This window comes from Sminthopsis crassicaudata, chromosome 3 (assembly GCF_048593235.1).
Source record: "Sminthopsis crassicaudata isolate SCR6 chromosome 3, ASM4859323v1, whole genome shotgun sequence".
Classification (NCBI taxonomy): domain Eukaryota; kingdom Metazoa; phylum Chordata; class Mammalia; order Dasyuromorphia; family Dasyuridae; genus Sminthopsis; species Sminthopsis crassicaudata.
Window position 1 is genome coordinate 618,636,763 of NC_133619.1, and position 22,489 is coordinate 618,659,251.

At 37.7% G+C, this 22,489-nt stretch overlaps 1 protein-coding gene across 4 annotated transcripts in view; it reads right to left on the minus strand.

Annotated features, from left to right (window-relative positions):
- The window catches only part of VPS13D (vacuolar protein sorting 13 homolog D), a 324,514-nt gene that overhangs the window by 23,029 nt on the left and 278,996 nt on the right, over positions 1–22,489 (minus strand). The window lies entirely within an intron of this gene.

Sequence of the window (22,489 nt, forward strand, 5' to 3'; positions counted from 1 at the left end):
TACTGTTTGATTGTTTTCTTGTTTACTTTGCTAAAGTCATTGTGTACACTGTTTCCCAGGCTCTGCTTCTTTCCCTTTGCATCACTTCATGTTAAGTCTTCCTTATGCTCCTCTGGATTCATCACGTTTGTAATTTCTGACTGGACAATAAAATTTCATGACATTCATTTATCTCAATTTATTTAGTCATTCCCTATGCAAACAACATCTACTTTATTTCCATTTCTTTTATATTCCAAAAAGTGCTATTGTAAATATTTTGGTATATATAGAGCCTTTATTTTGGCAATGACCTTTCTTGGAATAAATTACCTATCATCAAAATTTCTGGGTCTAGAGGGATTAACATGTTTGCCACGTTGCATAATTTCAAAGTGCAAATTCACTTTCCAGAATGGAAATTATTAATTTATAGCTCTACCAATAATGCCTTAACGTTCCTGCCTTTTCATATGCTGACCTCTAGTACTGACCATTCCCATCTTTTATTGCCATTGCCAATTTGCTGGATATGCATAAGGTGATGCCTAATGTTCTTTTCATTTGCATTTCTCTTATTACTGATTTGGAGCATTCTTTTTTATGTCTGGTTTATAATAGTAGGCATATTTTCACTTGAGAGCTGCCTGCTCCTACCCATCAATCACTTATCTATTAGGGTGTTGCTCAATTTCTATTCTACTTTTGTCTTCTTTGGAAAATACTGGACAAAAATGGTTAATGGGATGCTTTTGGCCATGACAAGTGAGGAAGTAGTAAGACTTGAGTATCTAGATGAAGTCAAGTCACCAGGCCTAGGGTAAATTAGGGCATTTCAGGCAGACATGCTAACCATTTAGTAATCCATTACTGACAGCCATAGGTGAAAGCACATGATGAATATTATGGTTTCACCAATAAGTCACACAGTAATCACATAAACTAGCCTTATTTCTATTTTAGGCAGTCACCAAACTGGTAGATGGTAGAAAGAGCACTGAGTGTAGGGTCAGGAAAAGCCAAGTACAAATTCTTCTTTTGACACTTACTAATTGGGCAAATGATCTCTCAGTTTGTTCTTCAGGCAATTCCCTAATACTTATCTCCTAACTCACAGATTGTTCCAACACTGGCATGACCCTATTTTTTTCTGTAAAATATAAGCAAGATTCACAGCTGAGAGGATTAGGGATAGGAATTTTGAGAAGTTTGAAGAGGGATGAAAAGGTCAAGAAGAGCTGCTGCGGTGAATGGGATCTACAAGGAAGGGACTTGCCACCCATCAAGGCAGTCCCTAACACTTGTGGACAGCCTGGGAAGGTTTCTCTACCATCAAGCCTCAATCAACATCTTTTATTCATTGCTCTTGGTTTTGCCTTTTAGAGACAAATAAGTCAAATCCTTCTTTCACATGATATAGTAAAAGGATGTGAAATTTTCAAAAGAAAATTGTTGTCAACAACTGTCTAAAAAAACCTGCTCTGAATCTCTAACAAGAGATGTGGATTAAAATAATGCTAAAGTTTTATCTCCTACCCAGTCACATGGTGAAGGTGATAAAAGATATAATGTTTAGACAAAGTTGCAAGAGCTGCAGGGAGATCAAACACCCTTAATTCAGAAGTATTAATCTCACAAACAATACGTGGCTCAAAATATTCCCAATATGACCCAAGCTAGATTAAAATGTAAGCAGGATATAAAAAAACATATAATAAAACATAGATAATATTATATTTTAAAACTAAGTAAATGTTGCCTTCAAGGATCCTTATATCAGATTAGTAACCTCCCTTTCTATTTGAATTTGATACCACTGTACTTGGAAAGAACTGTGAATTGGTCTAATCTTTCTAAGAATTTTGCAATTAGGTAAAAATGTGACAACTGTTCATACTCACTGCCTCTGTTATTTAATTATTGGGAATATATCCTAAAAAAGAGATAAGACACAAAACTTTGCTATAAAGGAGAAATACTATATATATGCAGTAAAAGACTCACAGGAGTTCCTTCAATAGGATCAAAAAAAAAAAGATTAGGTGAGGAATGAGCAGATAGGAGAATGGTCATGTAAGACTGTGAAACATAAAACCTAATGAAACATGAAGAATTCAAAGAAATACAGTAAAACTTTTGGATACTGAATGAAGCAAGTAGAATCAAGAGAATCATATAAAACAATGAATACAAAAATGTAACTGAAAAGATTACTAAAAGAGACCAAACTCTGAGTAACGTCAATAACCAATCTTGATCCTGGAGAAAAATGCTGAAGTATATTTCTCTAAAAGGTAGAGCATTTTGCATTTGACATCTAACATACTCAATATATCGATTTGTTTTGCTTAAGCATTTTTTCTTGTATTACCACAGAGGGCTAAATGGATAAAGAGTAGTTCTAGAATCCAGAAATAATTGTGAAATAAAGACAAATGATGTCAATAAGATTAAAAAAAAAAAAAAGGCACAAAAAGGAGAAGGGAAGGAAGGAAGAAAGAAAGGAAGGCAGGAAAGAAATAGCCAAGGAAAATGAGGATTGAAAAAAGGATCTGGCAATTAAGAAATCATTAGTAGCTTTGGAAAAAGAACTTTTGGTGGAATGATGAAGTCAGAAGTCAGATTATAGGCAATTAAAACAGTAAGATACCTACTGCCGACAGTCTTTTCAAGGAGTTGGGCCACAATGGCCTAACAAATACAGAACAATAGTTAGTGGGGATGAAAAGATCAAGTGAAATTTTTGTTCAAGTGAGATATGGGTATGTTTGTAGGCAGTATAGAGTGAGTCAGTAAGCAGGGAGAGAGTGAAGATAAGTGATAACAAGGAGATGACAGAAGAGACAATCTGTTGGAGAAGACAATATAAAAATGAGATCTCTTGGGCAAGAGTTGCTTTGCTAAGAACTTAGGGCCATCTCTTTGTGTGCGACACAGGGTAAAGGAGATAATAGTAGCATAAGACATTGTGTAATATGGAAGAAGGAAGAGGAGGGAAAAGGGAATCAAGCAAATGGTTCCCCATTTTTCCTGTAAAATTTTAAAGCAAGATTCACAGCTGAGAGTGTCAGGAGACAGGGAACAATGAGAAATTTGAGGAAGGATGAAAAGGCCTGGATGAGCTACTGTGAAGAAAGGAATGGATTGGTGAAGGATATATAGAAGAATTGCCTGTAGGCAGTGAGGATCCAGTTGAGGTTACATAATGTACATCTGTAGTAGTCCTAGTCAGCACAGTTGTGTGGTTTTTCTCTACCTTTCTTCAGTAGTAACGGTCCTTCTGAAATGATCATGAGTGCTGAAGAACTTGCTTAAAAAAAAAAAAAAAAAGTTCAATAATTTTTCTTTGGTCAGAATGAACAGATGACTCAAGGGGATAGGGAAATGATTTGTCTTCTGTATATGAATGTTTGGAATTCTCATCTCAATGTAAACAAAGCCATAATAATAAATTAAAATGTTTTCCCTAACATTACTTTATACCTAAAAACTCTTAAAAAAACAAGTAACTAGTTTCTGAACTAATCACCTAATATGCCTCAGTGACTTCCTTCTACTTTTAATTTATCATCTTCTAACTTGCAAACAGCAAACTCACTCTAAGTTGAAGAATAGCTCTCTTATGCACATAAACGGGCCATTTGTTTAATTTCTTTTAACTGTCTTATTTAAGCTGCAAACCTCCCCTTCTTTTCTCAAGGTCTTCCTACTTGTGACAAGTTTGATACTGAATTCAACTTTTCACGGTCCTGAATCTTCTAAGAACAAAGCAGCTGGTTGATGTGGATGATGGCAGTCAATGCTTGCTACTCCCTCCCACTAACTAAGAAGAAAACAGAAGCAAACTGCAGCAATATCTTAAAAGGAAAATTTCTCTCTTTTAGAACACTCTAAAGATCATCGAAAAAGACAGGTGATATGCTCAGAAGTAGGGGGAAGGGAGTTGATCTCCACAAGTCTTATTTATTCTTAGAATTCTATGACTTGTGGCATCTGGCTCCATTCATCTTCTCAGCCACATTTTCCACCTGTCTGCAACAGAGACCCATTCACTCCAGATGTGTTAAAACTCACTGTCTCCTTCAACCCATCCCCAACTCATATAATTCTATACATACACTGCCTCTTTCTGGAAAATTCATTCTCATTCTCTCCCTCCCTTTCCTTTCTCTCCTCCTCTCTCCTCCTCCTTCTCTCTCTCTCTCTCTCTCTCTCTCTCTCTCTCTCTCTCTCTCTCTCTCTCTCTCTCTCTCTCTCTCTCTCTCTCTCTCTCTCTCTCTCTCTCTCTCCCTCTCCCTCTCTCTCTCTCTCCTTCTCTTCCTCCTCCCTCTTCCATTTCCTCTCCCTTTCTATGTCTCTCTTTCCCTCTGTTTCTTTCTCTCTCCCTCCCTCCCCCCCCCCCCCCCAGTCTCTATCTTTTTTGGAGGGAAAGAGGAGGAAGACTGCCTTGTTTGCTCTCTGATCTGATTCCATTGTAATCTTGCATCCCTCCCCTCCTTACTCAGTATTAATGGGCTCTCAGTACCAGCAAGTGTCCTAGTTATCAATTAGCCCTCCAGGGAAGAAGCCCCTATGTGGAGTCCAAAGATAATCTCCTAGTACTCAGTCTCATCCTGAAAGCCTGAAGGTGTTATCACATCAAGAGAAACCCACAAAGGATCCCTTTCCTCTTTGTTACATGGACTCAGTAATGCAATCCAGCCACAGCTTTTTATTCCTTCTGACATTATTCTCGCTATTGATTTGTTGAAGGCAATGCTTTGGGCCTGAACTTTCTGGTGATTTGAGCAAAGTGTCCAAAGCCCCACCCTTCTGAGCTCCTCTTAATAACAGTGGCACTCCTTTGACAGGCACTCTCGACAAAATGGGCCTGTTTTGTGCACATGTTGCAACTCTGCCTTCCTCAGTTCTGTTTAGCCAAGGGTCTGTGGTAGATTTAATTGCCACCAGCTGGGAGTTTGCCGGCCATTTTAAGCCCTCAGCTGCTGTGGTTTATGAATTTCACAGTATATACAAAGAAGTAGGCCTTCCAATCAACCAGTTAATCTGAAATGTCATCACAAAATGAACTTGTACTTTGAACTCTATGAAAAGGTAAGGGCTTCAGCTGTGTAGTGATGCTAAGGCATCAGAGCTCCTGACACACCAGCTCCACCCCCAGGGAAGAAGTTGCTGATATGGCAAATGATAGAGCACAGATACTGAGCCATCAAGAGGAATCAGCACAGAACAAGTCTCCATCTGTCCTTTGCTACCAGCTGGGCCTGGCCTGAAAATACATTTGGAGCTCTAAAACATGATAAAAAGGGAAACAAAAACAATCTGTTCTTATTTCTTTAAGCCAGACTGGACTTGAATAAGACAACATAGACAGATGTAGGCTTTCCACTCAGTTATTCATAGGGTCACAAATCTAAAGGTGGAAGAACTCCAAGATCATCTAGATGAACTCTCGGCTTATAGATGAGGAAGTTGAGAGCCACGGAGGGGAGGTCATACAGCAATAAGTATCAGAGACAGGATTTAATCTCAGATTCTCCAAATCTAGAATTAACATTTCTGCTACCTGCCCAGGTTACCATTTGGAGGTCATCTGTTGCCTAACACTGACTTGCTTGAGTTGTATGAGGGGTAATTATAGAACGGGATTATTTGTTGAGTATGAGTGCTATGTGAAATTTTAAGTGCTGATATTCTAGACTCAAATCCATCTTCCACGGTTACTGTTTATCAGCTGGCTTATTTGCATCAATTATCAAAAACTAGGCTATGGTCCAGATCACCTGGAAGCCTTTACAGCCAATGTCCATTACCAATCTCCAAAGCAGGGGTGAGCGACTGTCAATATTCTGGCTTTAAACCTTTAATGGTGTATTTGTTTAACTACTGGTTGTCCTCTTCAGGAGGGGCTAAAGCATATCAAAATTCTTTTAAACATGGCAAAGTGGTAAACTACTTTGAGTTACTTTATTTTTGAGGTGGGGTTGGAGGGTGGGTGGAGAGGGAAGATATTAAAGGTTGTTATCAATGGCTAATTCTCAGTACTCAGGGTGTAGTGCTAAGAGTGCTGGACTTTTGGAGAGTAGAGGTAGCTGTGTTTGAATCCTATCTTTATATTATTAGCTGTGCCGTGGCAGTCACCTCTCTGAGTCACAATTTTCTTATCTGTACAATAAAGATAATGATATTTGTTGTGAGGGAAATATTTTGTCAAATGTAAAGTACCATATGACTACAAGCTATTAGTTCAGTTCTTGATGTGCTAAAAGTTTTTAAAGAGAGACAAGATGGAATAGTGGAAAGAGAACTGGGAACTTGGGAGTCATATGAAATTTATATTCAAATACTGCTTCTGATATTTATGATCCATCTGTGTATGGGCTAGTCGTATAATATTTCAGCTTCCTCAACTAAAAGGGGATAACAGTACCTATGATGCCTACTCTCAAGGGTGCTGAGAAGCTCATATGAAATAATATATGTAAAGAGTTTGGTAAACCTTAAAATTGTTATGTAGCTACTTTTAAAGAGGTCAGGTTAATAGATACATCAGTAGGTTGAGACCATAAATGACAACTTGGACACTGCCTCCTAACATATTGACAGGCCTAGCTTTGCATAGCAGGAAAATAAGTTGTAGGACTTGGTTAAAATTTCCCCAGAGAGCCACTGGAATGCATTGTTTGGTAGCTGTTATCATATGCTACATTTGATTTTTTTTTCCAAATTATTTTCATTCCTTCCTCAATCATTAATCTGCACTCATTTGTAGATATTTAAATAACAAAACATTTCTTTTGCAAATGTGTCAGGAAGAACATGTCCCTGTTCCACTCATGTTTGAAGCCTTACAAAAGCCAAAGTGGGTGGTTTCATTTCCCATTATAGATTTTTTTCCCTATAGGTTTATGAGGAATGAAATTCACAGACAGGTGATGAATGTTCTACAAGATCCTAGCTCCAAAATGGAACTAGATTAATGACTATTACTAACACGGCCATACATTTATAGTGTTTCAGGCTTATGGAGCACTTTCATAGACAGCCATTTCATTTGGTTCTTCTCAGAGCTCTGTGAGATAAATAGGACCCATATTATCATTATCTTTTTATAGATAAGGAAGCTGAGGCAGAGAGAAGTGAAGGGATATGGCTGTGTTCACACAGCTCATAAATTTCAGAACTTCAACCTCGGTTTTCTGACCTCATGTCCAAGAATCTTTCCTCTTTTCACAAAGGAAGCCAGCTAAGCATCTGACCTAAATAACTGGTACCAAATTCAGTTCAACAAGTATTTATTTTGGGGGATGGGGAGGAAATTTGAGATGCAGTTTAAAAAATTATTATAACTTTAATTTCCACATTATCCTCATTTCCAAATATATTCTTCTTCCCCTCCAGTAACCATTCTGTTGTAATAGAGTTAAAAAGAAAGAAAAGGCACACATCAAAATTAACGACATATCAGGCTATTTGATGGTCTACGACCATGTTCTTCCATCTCTTTAAAGAAGAGGTGCATTTTCTCATCTTTTCTCCAGGACTAAGCTCAGTCATCATAATCACATCAACAAACATCTACTAAGTGTCAGACTCTGGCCAAAAAATGAAAACGGCTCTTTCCTCCAGTGACATTTTGTTCAAAGCTCCATTACGATGAATCTGCCTACCATAATATGTGGACAGAGGCAGAAAAAATAAACCAAGGTAACCAAGAGTCTGATGCTGTACACAGTGACTGACTTGGGCGTCCAGACTGAGCAGCTGGGACATAATGAATGTCTTGTCTCATCATCTCTTGGGATGCTGGTCTGATGACCTACGGGCATGATACTCCACCTCTCTGACTTGGCCTCTTCAAATGGCTAAAGAGCCAACTCACTACTCAAGTTGAACATTTTTCTCCTCACATCTTTTTTGGTTAAAATACTCTCTCCCCTTGTGAGCTATCAAGTGGATGTGTAACACAGTTACAGGGGTGTGGTTATAAGCCAAATGCTGTGAGAAAAAGGTTCATTAGCAGAAACCTCTACAACATGCATGTCAATGTTTGTCACCGGCACTGGTGACGACTGTTATTTCCTGGGTTGGGCTTCCCTTCCATCAGTGGGATTCACACTTGACTTGTTTATGGGGTCAGAGCTTCCACTGTTTCATCCACAGTCTGACATGTGTTTCAGGGTCCCAAGAATATTCAAACTGTGACAGCTGTAGGACTGACGCCAACAGCTGTACCCATTAGGATAAAAACTAAGAACAAAATACCCTAGAATCTTGCTGTTGACACTGTTTTCTGAGCAGCTCTCACACAGGTGAGACTGTCATACAATTAGGTTGAAATTAACACCCTTGGATGGGGTCCAAGCAGGTCTACCTTCTACAGAATTCCACTGGAGCGAATAATGTCACAATGAAATTCCAGGCTGTTCATCACAGATTCTCTAAAATACCTCAACGTCCAGCAGCTTATACCAAGGTGCTACAGGATTACCTGTGATCCTCTGGGGGAAAAAATGTCTCTTCTTTTTAGAGACAAAGCAGCTAATTTGCAAAGTGGTTTGTTATTTCTATAATCTTTATAAGGGTGAGGCTCACTCCAAATGGAAGTTTCATTCAAGTTCTACATGAAACAAACATTCCTGAATTAGGGAGGGGAATAATTATAGGAGTGTCTCAAACTTTAAGTAAATGCCTTGTTAGTCTACATCTCCAATGTCAACTTCCAGATCACTTGGGCCAACATACACAATTCCCACTAAAACTATTTTTTGTTGTCATTGGGTACAACTGCTAAGCAATACCAAGATGGAGTACTGAGATCTATGGATTCTTTAATAAGTCTGAAATTTAATGAGATATCATCCTGGCAAGGATGAATTCTTTTTCTTAAACTTTACCTGCTTCCAAACACTGATCTCTTAAAGAAAATGCAGAGAGGGGCAGTTAGGTGGAGCAGTGAATAGAGCACCAGTCCTGAAATCAGGAGGACCCAAATTCAAATCTGGTCTCAGACACTTAACATTTCCTGGCTGTGTGACCCTGGGCAAGTCACTTAAGCCCACTTAAGCTAAGGAGGAAAAAATTGCAGGTAAACTTGAAGATAATGAACTTCACTAATTGAAATTAATTACGAAATAGAAAGTAAGTTGGAGTTTTTTTTTTTAATGGCTAAAAAGTAACTTTTTACCCTTTTGCTCTGAAATCTAGCTGCTAGATCTCTCTCTCTCTCTCTCTCTCTCTCTCTCTCTCTCTCTCTCTCTCTCTCTCTCTCTCTCTCTTCTCTTCTCTTCTCTTCTCTTCTCTCTCTCTCTCTCTCTCTTCTCTTCTCTTCTCTTCTCTTCTCTTCTCTTCTCTTCTCTTCTCTTCTCTCTCTCTCTCTCTCTCTCTCTCTCTCTCTCTCTCTCTCTCTCTCTCTCTCTCTCTCTCTCTCTCTCTCTCTCTCTCTCTCTCTCTTCTCTCTCTCTCTCTCTCTTCTCTCTCTCTCTCTCTCTCTCTTTTTTTTTCCCCTGAGGCTGGGGCTAAGTGACTTGCCCAGGGTTACACAGCTAGGAAGTGTTAAGTGTCTGAGACCAGATTTGAACTCGGGTCCTCCTGAATTCAAGGCTGGTGCTCTATCCACTGTGCCACCTACCTGCCCCCTAGATACCTCTCTTAAGGAAGGAAAAAGCAAGTTCCCTATAAATAAAAATATTTAGAGCAGTACTTTTTGTGGTAGCAGAGCATTAGAAAAAAGGTAAGATAACTGTGAGTTATGTAATGGCTAAACAAATAGTGTTGCAAGAAGATAATAGAATATTACTGCACTGTAGAAAAGCAATGAATGTGACAAATTCAGAGAAGGATAGGAAGACATAGAAAACCTTTTGAAAAGGGAAGCAAGCATAACCAGAAAAACATTTATTACTACATATAACAACAGATGTTGTAATGTAAAGAAGAGAAAACTGAAACTCAACACTGTAATTATAATAACCAAGCTTGACCCTGGAGAAGACATGAGAAAAGGAACCTCCCTTCTTCACAGAAGTGGAAGAAAAAATGGGTGTGACCCATTGCAGGGACTGTCAGATGTGGTTTATATGGTGATTAATTTGGATCAGCTCCTTATTTCCCCTCCTTTAATTTTTTTTTTTTTTTTTTTTTTTTAATAAGGGATGGTTCATTTGTAGTAAAGGGAAGAGGCATATATTTGGAATTGAACATGTTGTAAAAACAAAAACAAAAAGATCAATAAAAATAATAATAAAAAAAAGAAAGCAAAAGAAACTGACCAAGAGAGGCCATTATTAAATAGTCTTAAATACTCAAAACTGATTTGTGATTTCCTTGGCTTAGATGCTCCCATTAATGTTCCAGATCTCAACTTAGCCATACCTGCCCAAGCTGTGCAACTGTGGTCTGGAGGAGAGAAGGGTTGTAGTCTATTCTAGATCCTGGGGGTCCTTAGAGCTTTCTCCATATACTGAAGATACCCGTGAAACTCTCAGGCTATCTGCTAGCTATTCCTTCCTCTTATCTCATGACCAGTTAGGATTCTCAGTTCCTTGAAGACATCTTTTATCATTTACTCCAGCTCTTCTCCACAGTTCTGCATTTGTGAGAGATTATAGCTGACTCATACCCTTCTTACCCTTCTCAATTACTCTGGGTATGATTCTCATTTAATTCATTGGATACTAGTGTTCTGTGATTTTAAGCCGTAGGATGCTACCAGCAGAAGAGTATTATTAAAGTTATCCTTGTTTTTGGAAGATCATTCTGAGGTTGTTAATGGAGCTTTGCAAATTTGGAGAGCAATGACCTAGAAACTTTTTTCATTCTAGGTTCAAACCACTGTTCATTCATGCTATTTGTCATGATGTCATACATATGCTGACAGACAAGACCTACAGAATATCAGTTCTTCATCCCTCCCCCATTTTCCCCTTATGAATGATGAAGCAATGTTCTTTTTGAGTAACTATGGACCTTTCTTGGGAAGTTCTCCAGTGTTCTAGAGCTACATGGGATAAGAACCATGGCAATCACAACCAGAAGCATTGGTGGAACCTAGTGCCCATAGAGAATCCCTCTCCAACATGGATTTTGTGCTGGATCTCTTTCATGATAGTGGAAAATGTCTTTGATTAGCATACATCTTCTCATTTTATGCTTCTCCTGATATTTATGATGAGAGGGGGTTGATGAACAAGGTTAATCCTATTGTTACATTTATCAAGGAATTTTTAATGATTTTTATGACTAGATGATGATATATCATGGTGGAAGACAGCCTGACACTGAATCACTTAAGACACACAAAAAAATCTACAAATGATAGAAGAGGATATTTCTCTACCATCTCTCATGAAAAACTAAGGTGTGTCAATAGCAAAGTCTGTCATTGAAGCTGATCAATATAGATTTTTTGATTAGACCGTGAGTTCACTGTTATAGGACACTCCTAATGAAGAAATACCCTCTGTCAATGTAGATAGAGCAACATCTAAATGATCTGGAGAAATAAGAAATGAAGAGTTTGTTCAAAGTCACATAGTATGTGAAAAGCAGAACTTGAACCCAGACCTTGATTCCTGAGGCTATTTCTATCTACTACATGGTCTCTCATGCATGTGGATGTTTCTCACAACAGTATTATCTAAAAAGAAGAGGCATTCAGATTGGTAACATTGAAGTGTTCTCAGTCACCTCTTCTTGGTATTAATGATGTCTGAAATTTTCCCCCCATCCCTTCAGATGCGAATAAATGAATAAATCTTTAACTCTTTCATAACTGTGTTACCCCCAGTACAGATCTCCCTCTGTGACCCTGGTCTAATTTAACAGCTTTCCTCATTTTTTTTCTGCATTAGCACTATTTCTACTCTCTCTGTAATACATCTTATAGAACTTTACATGAACAAGTGATCTTGTTCCATCCCATATTCTCTAACAGATTTCTCTCTCTATCATCCTCACTTTCTCACTTATCCTCAATTTCTCCCTGTCTGACTACTTCCCTACTGCTTATAAATATTCCCATGTCATCTTCCAAATAGCCTCCCTTGACCCATCCATGCCAGCTATTGTCTCATATCTCTTCTTCCTTTTCTCACTCCCTCCTTAATTCTCTGTAGTCTGACTTCTAACTTTATCATTCAACTGGAAACTCTTTCTCCAAAGTTACCAATGATTACAATGGTCAAACCGAATGATTTTTACTCTATTCTCATTCTTCTTGATTTCTCTAAAACTTTTAATACTGTAGAACACTCTTTTTAAAGTCTTTTCTCTCTAGTTTTTGTGACATTTCTTTCTCCTGTTCCTGGTTCTTCCCACTCCAGTCCATCCTCCTCTAAAGGATCAAATTGATTTTCCTAGAAGATAAATCTGTCCATGTTCAAACAACTCCAGAAGTTCCTTTATTATCTCTACAATAAAATATAAAACCCCATCTGAATTTAAAAATCCAACTAGACTAGTCCCTTCCTATCTTTCCAGTCATCTTACTTCTTACCTGCTGCCTCCTCCTCTTCCTTTTTCTTTTTCATTTCCTCCTTCTCTTTGTCTCTCTCTATGTTTTTGCTCTTCCTCTCTCGGTCTCCCTATGATATAGTGCAACAATTTCCTTGATAATCCTTGAAGAAGACAGTACATCTCCCAACATGGTATTTTCACTGGTGCCCTCCAAGCTTGGAATACTCTCCCTTTTCATCTCTGCCAAATCCTAGCTAAAACCCCACCTACAAGAAACCTTTCAATATTTCCTTAATTTCAGTGCCTCCCCTCTGAGATTACCTCAGTTTATTTGTTTGTACAGAATTATTTGTTATGTTGTCTTCCTCCACTAGACTGTGAACATCTTGAGAGCAGTGGCTATTTTGTTGTTGTTTTAAACATCTTTTTGACTCCTCAGTGCTTAGCCTATTAAGCAGGTACGTGATAAATGCTGGTTGACTACATCTACTGGTGATTTGGACAGAGCACTGGACTTATACTAAATGAGTGATCCTGAGCAAGTCATTAAGGCTCTTCTTGCCTCAGTTTCTTCAATCTGTAAATAAGGATAATAATAGCACCTGCCTCTTAGGGATTTTATTAGAACCAAATGAATGAACAACTCTACAGCCTTTAAAGCACAATATAAATGCTAGCCATTATCAATCTATCAATAAGTTATTACTATGTACTAAATACTGTGATAAGCACTGAGGATACAAAAAGAGGGAAAAGATTCCTTGCTCTCAAGGAATTTACAATCCAATGGTGGGCAAAAAACAAATATATGCACATAAATTATATACAGGATAAATAGGAAATAACCTGTAGTAAGAAGGTATTAGAATTAAGAGGAGTTGGGAAAGGATTCCTGCAGAAGATGGGATTTTAGTTGGTAGTTAAAGGAAGTCATGAAATAGTTGAAGAGGGAGAGTGTTCCAGGCATGGGGGACAGCTAGAGAAAATGCCTGGAGCTGAGTGATGGAAAGTCTTGTTCAAGAATATCCAGGAAGCCGTTGTTACTGGATCAAAAGGTACATGGAGCATAGTAGGATAACAACATTGGAAATGTAGGAAGGGACTAGGTCATAAAGGATTTTGAATGACAAGAAGTGGATTTTGTATTTGATCCTGGAGGTGACAAGGAGCAATCAGTTTACTGAAGTGTGTGTGTGTGTGTGTGTGTGTGTGTGTGTGTGTGTGTGTGTGTGTGTGTTTGCAAGCATGCATATGCGCTTGGGCCTGGGTAGGGTGGGGGGAAGGTAATGCCGTCAGACCATTATTTCAGGAAAATTATTTTAGTGGCTAAAAGGAGGATGAATTGGAATGAGAAACTTGAAGCAGGCAGACACACCAGCAGTCTATCTTGATGTGACATGATGAAGATCCACACCAGAGGGGTGAAAGGATCAGAGGAGAGAAGTTACAAAGATGAGATCACCAAGTGAAATAGTATAAATTGGGAAAAAAGGAGGAACCAGGACAGAATCCTGAGGGATCCTTGTAGTTAGAGGGCATGATCTAGCAGAGGACCCAGCCCAGAAGAAAAAAGGAGCTATCGGAGAAGGCAGAAAACCAGAAGTGTGGTGTCCCCAAAACCTAGAGAAAAGTGATTGGCAGAGTCAAAAGTTGCTGAAAGGTCAAGGAGAATGAAGAGCAAGAAAAAAGTCATTGGATTTGGCTTTTAAAAAGGGTAACCCTGGCAAAGTTGGAGAGAGCCGTTTCGGTGGAATTATAAGATTGGAAATTAGATTGTAAGGGCTTAAAAAGAGAATGAGAAGAGAGACAATGGAGGCACCTGTTGTAATTTTTTTTTTAACTGGTTTTACCTTTCACTGCTTTTCTCCATTTTATGATACTACTTACAACACAGTCCATTTTCTTTTTCCACAAAATTTTACAGATGAGTTTCTGTTCTAAACCAATGTTGTCCTTGGAAACCACCTTCTGTTCGATTAAAAAAAAGCATTGCTGACTAAGGCACTTTTTCAACTTAGTCTCCTTAACATAAGTGACTAACACTAGTTAAACTTCTATAGTAATTTGTAACCATTTGTGTCTGTTCCTTTCTTCCACATATATCCTACCTTTTATCACAAATAACTTTTGTGAATAGGTCAAGATCGAGGCTCAAATGCTTTAAACTATGTCATTTCTTTTCATCACTTTCTAATTCTTTTTTCTAGTTTTATACTAATTTTGATCTTTGTTCTAACTGAAAGTCTACACAGTTGATTAGTGAATGACTCAAGTCAGTGTCTGCTAAAATGTAATCAATTTCAGTTTTGTAATGTTATTAGTACCTAGGATTCTTTTCTTGTACATAATACTCATATCAGTAGGCTTTTGTCTCGCCTAGAAGTCTTTGGTCTCTCTCATTCCTTATTTCTGAATCACATTTTCCAATATACAAAGTGCCCCACAACTCTTGGTGTAGCTTTAGGCCGTAAAGCTGTGTACTAAGACTTTCGAGCACTTTGTACTTATTGCCCTCCTCACCTGTTCCCACCTTTGCAGTGAAATCCCCAAATATCAAAGGGAATGTTGATTTAATTTAGAGTTGTCTTAAAGAGCTATTAGTAGAATTTCTCTTTTCTCTTTATCCTCTACAACAGATGTGGGTACATAAGCTACAATTATTTTTCATGGTGGTCTTTTTTGCAAATACTTATCATGAGCCCTGCAATATAAAAAGACCAAATGTTCCATTAAATAATGTTTCTCATTCCTTTGGGAGCACAATAAAGACAACTCTGCCAACTCTTTTATTTGCCTCTCCAAGGACAGCATGTGAGACATCCTTTCATTTAGCTGTAACTTCCTTCTGTCTTCTGGTTTCATTTACAGTGAGAATGTCCAAATTAATATGTTTCAGTTCTCCCACTGGTGTGTCCAGTTTCTGGTCACTGGCCAAGGATCTCACATTTAGAGTACCACCAGAAGATCTGTTAAAATTTATACAGTCTGAAAACTGTATAACTTATCACATTCTCTGCCTTATTTTCTGCCTCCTAGCCACTACACCTGAAGTAGCAGAAGGGGGCTGCAAAGGCCTGGGGGCCATTATGTATTGCTTTGTTTTTGTTGCACTGGTTGCCATAGCCAACGGATTCAATATTGTGTGCCCTGCCTACTGGTGGGGCTCTTTATACTTGAAGAGTAGATTTAGTCTGTTGTTGGAAGCATATCTGAAGCCTTTTTAGCTTGGTAGAATCCACCAAAACTTGTGCTTCACTGGAACAGTCTTTGAGAACTCCGGGTCACTTCTAGGTCATGAATGAAATATTAGAATAGGACTTTATAAATCAATAGCCTTTTCTTTTAGAACCCAATGCTTTCAAGTACACCTTTTCCTGGGTTATAAAGACAATCACCATATGGATTTCTACTTTAATTGGACAAGAACAATTTATGCTTGTTTTTCATAATAAGAATTTTTTTTTTTTTTTTTACTATTACAGATAAATTCCTCTGTATAGTAGGAGGCATAAACCAACTTATGGAGAAAAAGTACAGTGATAGAGAAGGAGCATTTTTTTTTAAAGGTGTATTTCTAGGCAGACAATGCCAGTCTGGAAAGTTCAAAAGATATGAATTTATTCATAGACTGAAAGTCATGGAAGTGACTTTGGGGAGCTCCAGGAAGGCTTTATACATTTCTCCATTAAACTGAATGAAAATAAAATTTTCATCATGTGGATTTTTGCTTTCCAAGACAATTAGAAGTGGGGAGAAAATGACAAATTTTGCTAGTATATTGAAAATAACTACAGATAACTGAGGTGGAAAATTTTTGGTTTAAAATAAACTATACATAATAGAAATTCTTGGTCATATGCAATCCTTTTATTATTCTTGGTATAACAAAATATGTGTTTGTTGATGACTGTCAAGTTCATAACAAAAAAAGAGAGGACAAAGAGAAAACTGTGATGGGGCATTTGTCAAACTATTTTCCCAGTGGCCAAGGGAGTAGTGACTGGAAAGACTTCACTAGAACTTTGATGGTGAAATATTCTGAGACAGAGAGAGGCCTAACCAAGGTAACATTCCAGGGATCCCTGGACAATCCAGTCTCGGGGAGGGGAGAGGTCTGCTACAAATGAAAGTTAGGGACCTTTCTGGTGTCCTGTGGGAGAATCTGTATTCTGGCCTTTCCAGGGATCAGAGTTCCTGGGAAGTGTCCAGGTACAGGGCTTAAGATTTTGCTTGGCTTACTTTCTAAGGATTAGCCAGCCCTTACATTCCCCCTCAGTATTTATCAGGCTCAGCATCTTCTGGCTAAGATTCCTTATTCTAGTTAAGATCCAATAAAGAATCTCTTTTGAGAAATTCTTATTTGGAAAGATTTAACTGACTTACTTAGAGGAACCAATGAGGTATAACAAAATGAGAGTCAGGAGACTTGGGATTCTAGTTCTATCTGGGACAAATCTCTTCATCTATAAAGCACAGGGTTCAGATTTGATAGGTCCTGAAGGTCTTTCTAGCACTAACACTCTATAAGCCTAACTGCTTTACTTCCTTTCCAGGAGGAAGAGATACACTCTTCTCCTTTTGGGCTGACTGTAGAAGAGTAAATCATAAAGATATCTCTAGAGGTGTCCTGAATTTTAAGGCAAAAGAAATTTCTTTAAGAAGTTTGTGTATAAACTCATAAGAAGGTCAGGAAGAAAGAGAACTTACTAGATCCAATAATCACAGAGACCTCAGAAGCTACCTGGTTCGGCCTGTACCAATGGCTTTTAAACAAGAATCTTCTCTCTATAATATCCTTGATAAATGGCCATCTAGCCTTGTCTTGACCACTTCCACAGTCTTGTGAGACCCCAGTACCCCATCTACTAGTTCTGAGAAAGCTTTTTCTTTAGTGAGAGCTCCACTCTGTCTCTGAGGCACTTAGGGGGCACCGTCTTCTGCCTTCTGTAATCAGAGGTCCATGTGCAGAAGAAGAATTTGGTCTCAATGCTACCTTCAATTTGAAGGAAGGAAAGCAAATTGGCAGTTCAGGGATTCAGTTTGATGCCTCTAGCAGGAGAACATTTCTCTGGGTGCCACGATGACAACCCTGGTAACAAAAGATTATTCTTTTCTTGACACGGTCAAGCTGCCTTTTAATTAAGTGCCACCGTGTTAATGTGAATAGTTCTGATTGTCATAGCCCATCAACCCTTGGCGAACTGGTTTGTTTGGTCTGGATAACAAATAACATTCCACACTACTGGATTTTTTCTCCTGCAGTCCTTCCCTTCCTTCTCCACCTCAAAAAAAAAAAAAAAAAAAAAAAAAAAAAAAATCACAATCTGTTCTGCTGTCTCAAGTTACATTCTGTAAATAATAAGCAACACTGATGAAATGCAAAAAGCTGAACATTTGTAAAACAGAAAGAAGTGTGGCGTGTCCCACATCTGGGTTCCATTAAACAAGCTCTCACCAGATCTGCTGATCCTTCTTTAATAAGCACACCAAGGCAATGCAGGGCAAAAGTGCCCTCATGTCTACTAACCCTGGCACGGAAGGAAGGAGCTAAATGGAGGCAAAAGTAGAGAAGGACTGGGGCCACAGTGTGGAGATACCCTGTTCAGACAACACTGGGAAGACTGGACTCATTTCCTTTTGGCCTGTGAGTGTGTCCAACTGGTGTGTTAGCTCGGTGGTTATGGTGCTGTTCCTCCTCTGCAGCCTGCAATGTTCTTGAGGCCGAGCCCACAGTGCTTAAGCTAAATAACATGGTTTAATGATAAAAATGACTCAGTGGAGGGAGCTGGCTCCCAACACTTTCAAAAGACTGCAAAACAAAAATAGAATTGAAGGCGACCCATTAAGGTCCATGTTGGTAAAATATTTGGAGACTCCTTGAGAAGTTCATTATTATGCCAGGCAAAATTTGATCCCTTCTTTTCATACGTACGAACTTATATATATGTAGTCTCATACTCTCTCCAAAAAGAAACATGGTAGATGTGGAAGAGGTAGAATAGCATAAGAGATACGAGTTCAAATCTTGTTTTGGTAGCTGTGTGACCTTATGAAGGTCATTTAACCTGTTTAAGTCTCAATTGATTCAGTTACAAAGAGGGAATAATTATTGTGCCTAACTCAAAGGATTGGTGTAATGACTGAATGAGATAATGCATGCAAAGTTTCTGTAAACCTTTAAGCGCTATATAAATATGCCATAATTATCACCACCACCACCATTACTGTTGGTATCTTTTCCCCACCAAGTCTTTTGGGATAGTGATTTTTTCATTACAACAGATCTTTAAGTAAAAAGTGTAGGATTTATTGCTGTTATTCAGCATATTACAGAGTACTGTCCTGGTGCAAGTTGTAGTAGATAACTTCTGAAGACCTCTCCAATGGTGAGAATCTATGGTTTTTCGTTTGAGCCCATATAAAGCAAAGCTCTGATTACAGCATCTCCATGTCACTCTCCCCTTCTCTTCTCACCCATTCAATAAACTCCAAAGACACTCTTATTTACCTGGAAGATCACACAGGAATCTCTCTCTTGGACATTTAAAGCTCTTTACAATCTGAGCCCTTCCTACCCATCCAGACTCCTGATACTGTGTTCCCTTTTCACAAATTTTGATTTAGTCACACTGGCTTCTCTGTTGCTCCTGCACACAATGCTCTGTTATCTCTGCGTTGATTGAACCTTGAATACTCTTCCTCACATCCACCTTCAGAAATCCCTGGATTCCTTAGAGAGACTAAGTTCAGATATCATCTATATGAAACCTTCCCTAGTCCCCTGGCACCAGTGCCTTCCCCACTAGGGTCACTTTTCATCTATTCTGTATATGTCTTATAAATGCCTATCTATGTACATGCACAGTAGAATGTAAGTTCCTCGATAGCAGAGGATATTTTTAACTATTTCTTTTTATATTCTTTACATGTGGTACATAGAAAGCACTTGATAAATTTTTGGTGACTGAAGGAATAATTCAAAGGTTCCATGTTGGGGAAATCTCAATTATAAGCTTGTATCTCAACAGACAATGTATTCCCTGATACCACTGGCATTATAGTACAGGGTAGATAACTCCTTGCTGGGATGTTATAATGAGAGAATTTATGATTTAGGAAAGTAGTGAGATTAGATGATTCCTGAGTTTCCCTCCAATCATGTATATCGGTTTATACATTCACTCTAAAGGAACTTTCATAATAAATATTAGTGAAGTATTGATCAGCACCTTCATTCATTCAGAAAAAAATTATTAAATATCTATTATGCACAAATGGAAAAGCAGCTCATACATTTTCATCAGAAAGGGAGCAAAACAGTTTGTTTTATTGTGTATCCAAATGGCAACAGAAAAGATCATTTCAAAGGATACCTTTGTCTTCTTGTTTTGTACTGCTCATAATAAGAATGAATGAAAAGACCACCAGGAAGGTAATTATAGCTTATGCGCCACTGTCTTTTTCAGAGGATAAAATAGAGAGTTGGGAAATTATCTGAAGAGCTTCAGGGGAAAAAAATCTGCCAAATGAATTTATGATGTCTTTTGATATTCAATGGACTTCAAAGTGAAGATGTAGACAAGGAGTACAGGGAAAATTACGTTGTAAATAGTTGAGAAGCAAGAAATAAGGGGTTCAAATCTTGTAGACTATTCAACTTAAAACAGAGAAATAGAGATGGCAAACACTACAAAAATAAAATTGTCTACACATTAACAGACTGAATGGCTGGTTAACAATATGCAAGTTACTGCAGAATCTATTAGCCTATGTAGTCAGATCACTTAACTGGTTGGGACAAATGTCAATATTAATAATAAATTTTCTCCCCCCCTGAGGCTGGGGTTAAGTGACTTGCCCAGGGTCACACAGCTAGGAAGTGTTAAGTCTCTGAGACCAGATTTGAACTTGGGTCCTCCTGAATTCAGGGCTGGTGCTCTATCCACTGCACCACCTAGGTGCCTCTGATATTAATAATAAATTATAAAAAATATTTAAATTAAAAGACATTGTGAAATTATAAAACTAATGTAACCTGTTTATTAATCAGTTGTCACAGAAAAACTGGAAATGGGAAAGAGAAAACATGGTTTCTAACACAATTTCTTAAAATTGAACTGATGTAAGACAATTTCTTTGGTAAGGGGGAAAACAAAAGAGCTCAGAAACCGCCTTAGCCCACAAACATCTTATCTTTCTTCCAAGCAGCAAGTCATGACACCAGAGGGTAACACTAACTTCGAACACATTTGTAAAACACTGCAGAGGAAGAGCACAAACACTATAACCTCAAAAAATATTGAAGATCAGTCAGTTAAAGATAAGGCCGGTAGACAACTTGGTATGAGAATTAGCTAAGTCAGACTGGCTTCAGAGCATTCATTTGTAGTTGAAACTATAAAGAAGATAACAAATAGATATAAAGTAGAACACATCTGCTAGGATTTCAGTCATGATTCAATATCATGAATGAAGGTAATGGAATTACTATATTTGGATATCACCATCTTAGTACCTGATGAGCTTACAGGAGGAAATAGTAATAGAAAGATGGAGTAAGGAAGAAGAGCTGAACTCCTCATGAAATATAAATAAAAAAAATCTTTCCTGGGGCTGACACAATTTCAAAGATGTTGAAGAATGGAATTTTTAAAAAGATATAGAAAGGAGGAAAATAAAATCCAAGAAGGTACTTTTATTTCTCATAAGGCATCTTAGAATATATCAGTCTACTCTCTTCTATCTATAAAATTTTATTTACTTAAGCAAAGTATACTTGATGAAAATGGGGGGAAGGGAATAGGTAAGTTTTCACAGATAATTTTCTATGGCTGACCAAATTCTCAAAGTCATATGAATTACTTAGGAGTATAGAGAATTTAAGACCTACATCTGTCTTTTGTTTGATTTTTTGTTTGTTTGTTTGTTTTTAAAAGCATTTGGGTAGGATAAAATGTTGCTTTAAAAGGCTTTCCTTAAGGGAAAGGAACCCACATGTGCAAAAATGTTTGTGGCAGCCCTTTTTGTAGTGCCAAAAACTGGAAAATGAATGGATGCCCATCAACTGGAGAATGGCTAAATAAATTAAGGTATCTGAATGTTATGGAATATTATGGTTCTGTAAGAAAGAATCAGCAGGATGAATACAGAGAGGCCTGGAGAGACTTACATGAACTGATACTAAGTGATGTGAACAGAACCAGGAGATCATTGCACATGGCAACAAGATTATACAATGTTCAATTCTGATGGACGTGGCTCTTTTCAACAATGAGATGATTCAAACCAGTTCCAATTGTTCTGTCATGAAGAGAGCCAAATATACTCAGAGAGGAAACTGAGTGTGGTTAACAACATAGCATTTTCACCTTTTGTTTCTTTCTTTCTTTTTTTTTTTTTTTTTAAAGAGACAAGATTTACTTGAAGCCAGACCCCTTTCTGACTTCAAACATGGCTTTCTATCCACTTTCATGATCCTTTATACTTGAATTACTTTCATTTTATTTTAAAAGAATAAAACCTATGATAACTAAAAAAAAAAAAAAAAAAAGGCTCTCCTTAAATAATATATCTCTCAAGAAAATATAAAATTGATACATATTTTATAACAAATATAATCAATAAGATAACTTTATGAAGGTGCAGCTAGGTGGTGCCTTGGATAGAATTCTGGACTCATCTTCTTGACTGAGTTCAAATTTGGCCTCAGATACTTACTAGATGTGTAACCCTAAGCAAGTCAGTTAACTCCATTTGTCTCAGTTTCCTCATTTGTCAAATGAGCTGGAGAAAGAAATGACAAATCACTCCAGTATATTAGATAAGAAAATCATGAAGTCTCAAACATGACTGAAAACAATTGAACAACAAACTTTGATAAAGTTGCTAAGTACCAATATCAAGAAAGCATAAAACAAGGAAGCATAAGATCAGCTAAAATACTTATCACTATCACAGGGAATTATCTTAATGAAAGTGCTGATAGAAAGATTTCTTATCCATGATGACATTTTCTAAATGCACTTATTTACTTATGAATGGTATTTAGGGATTA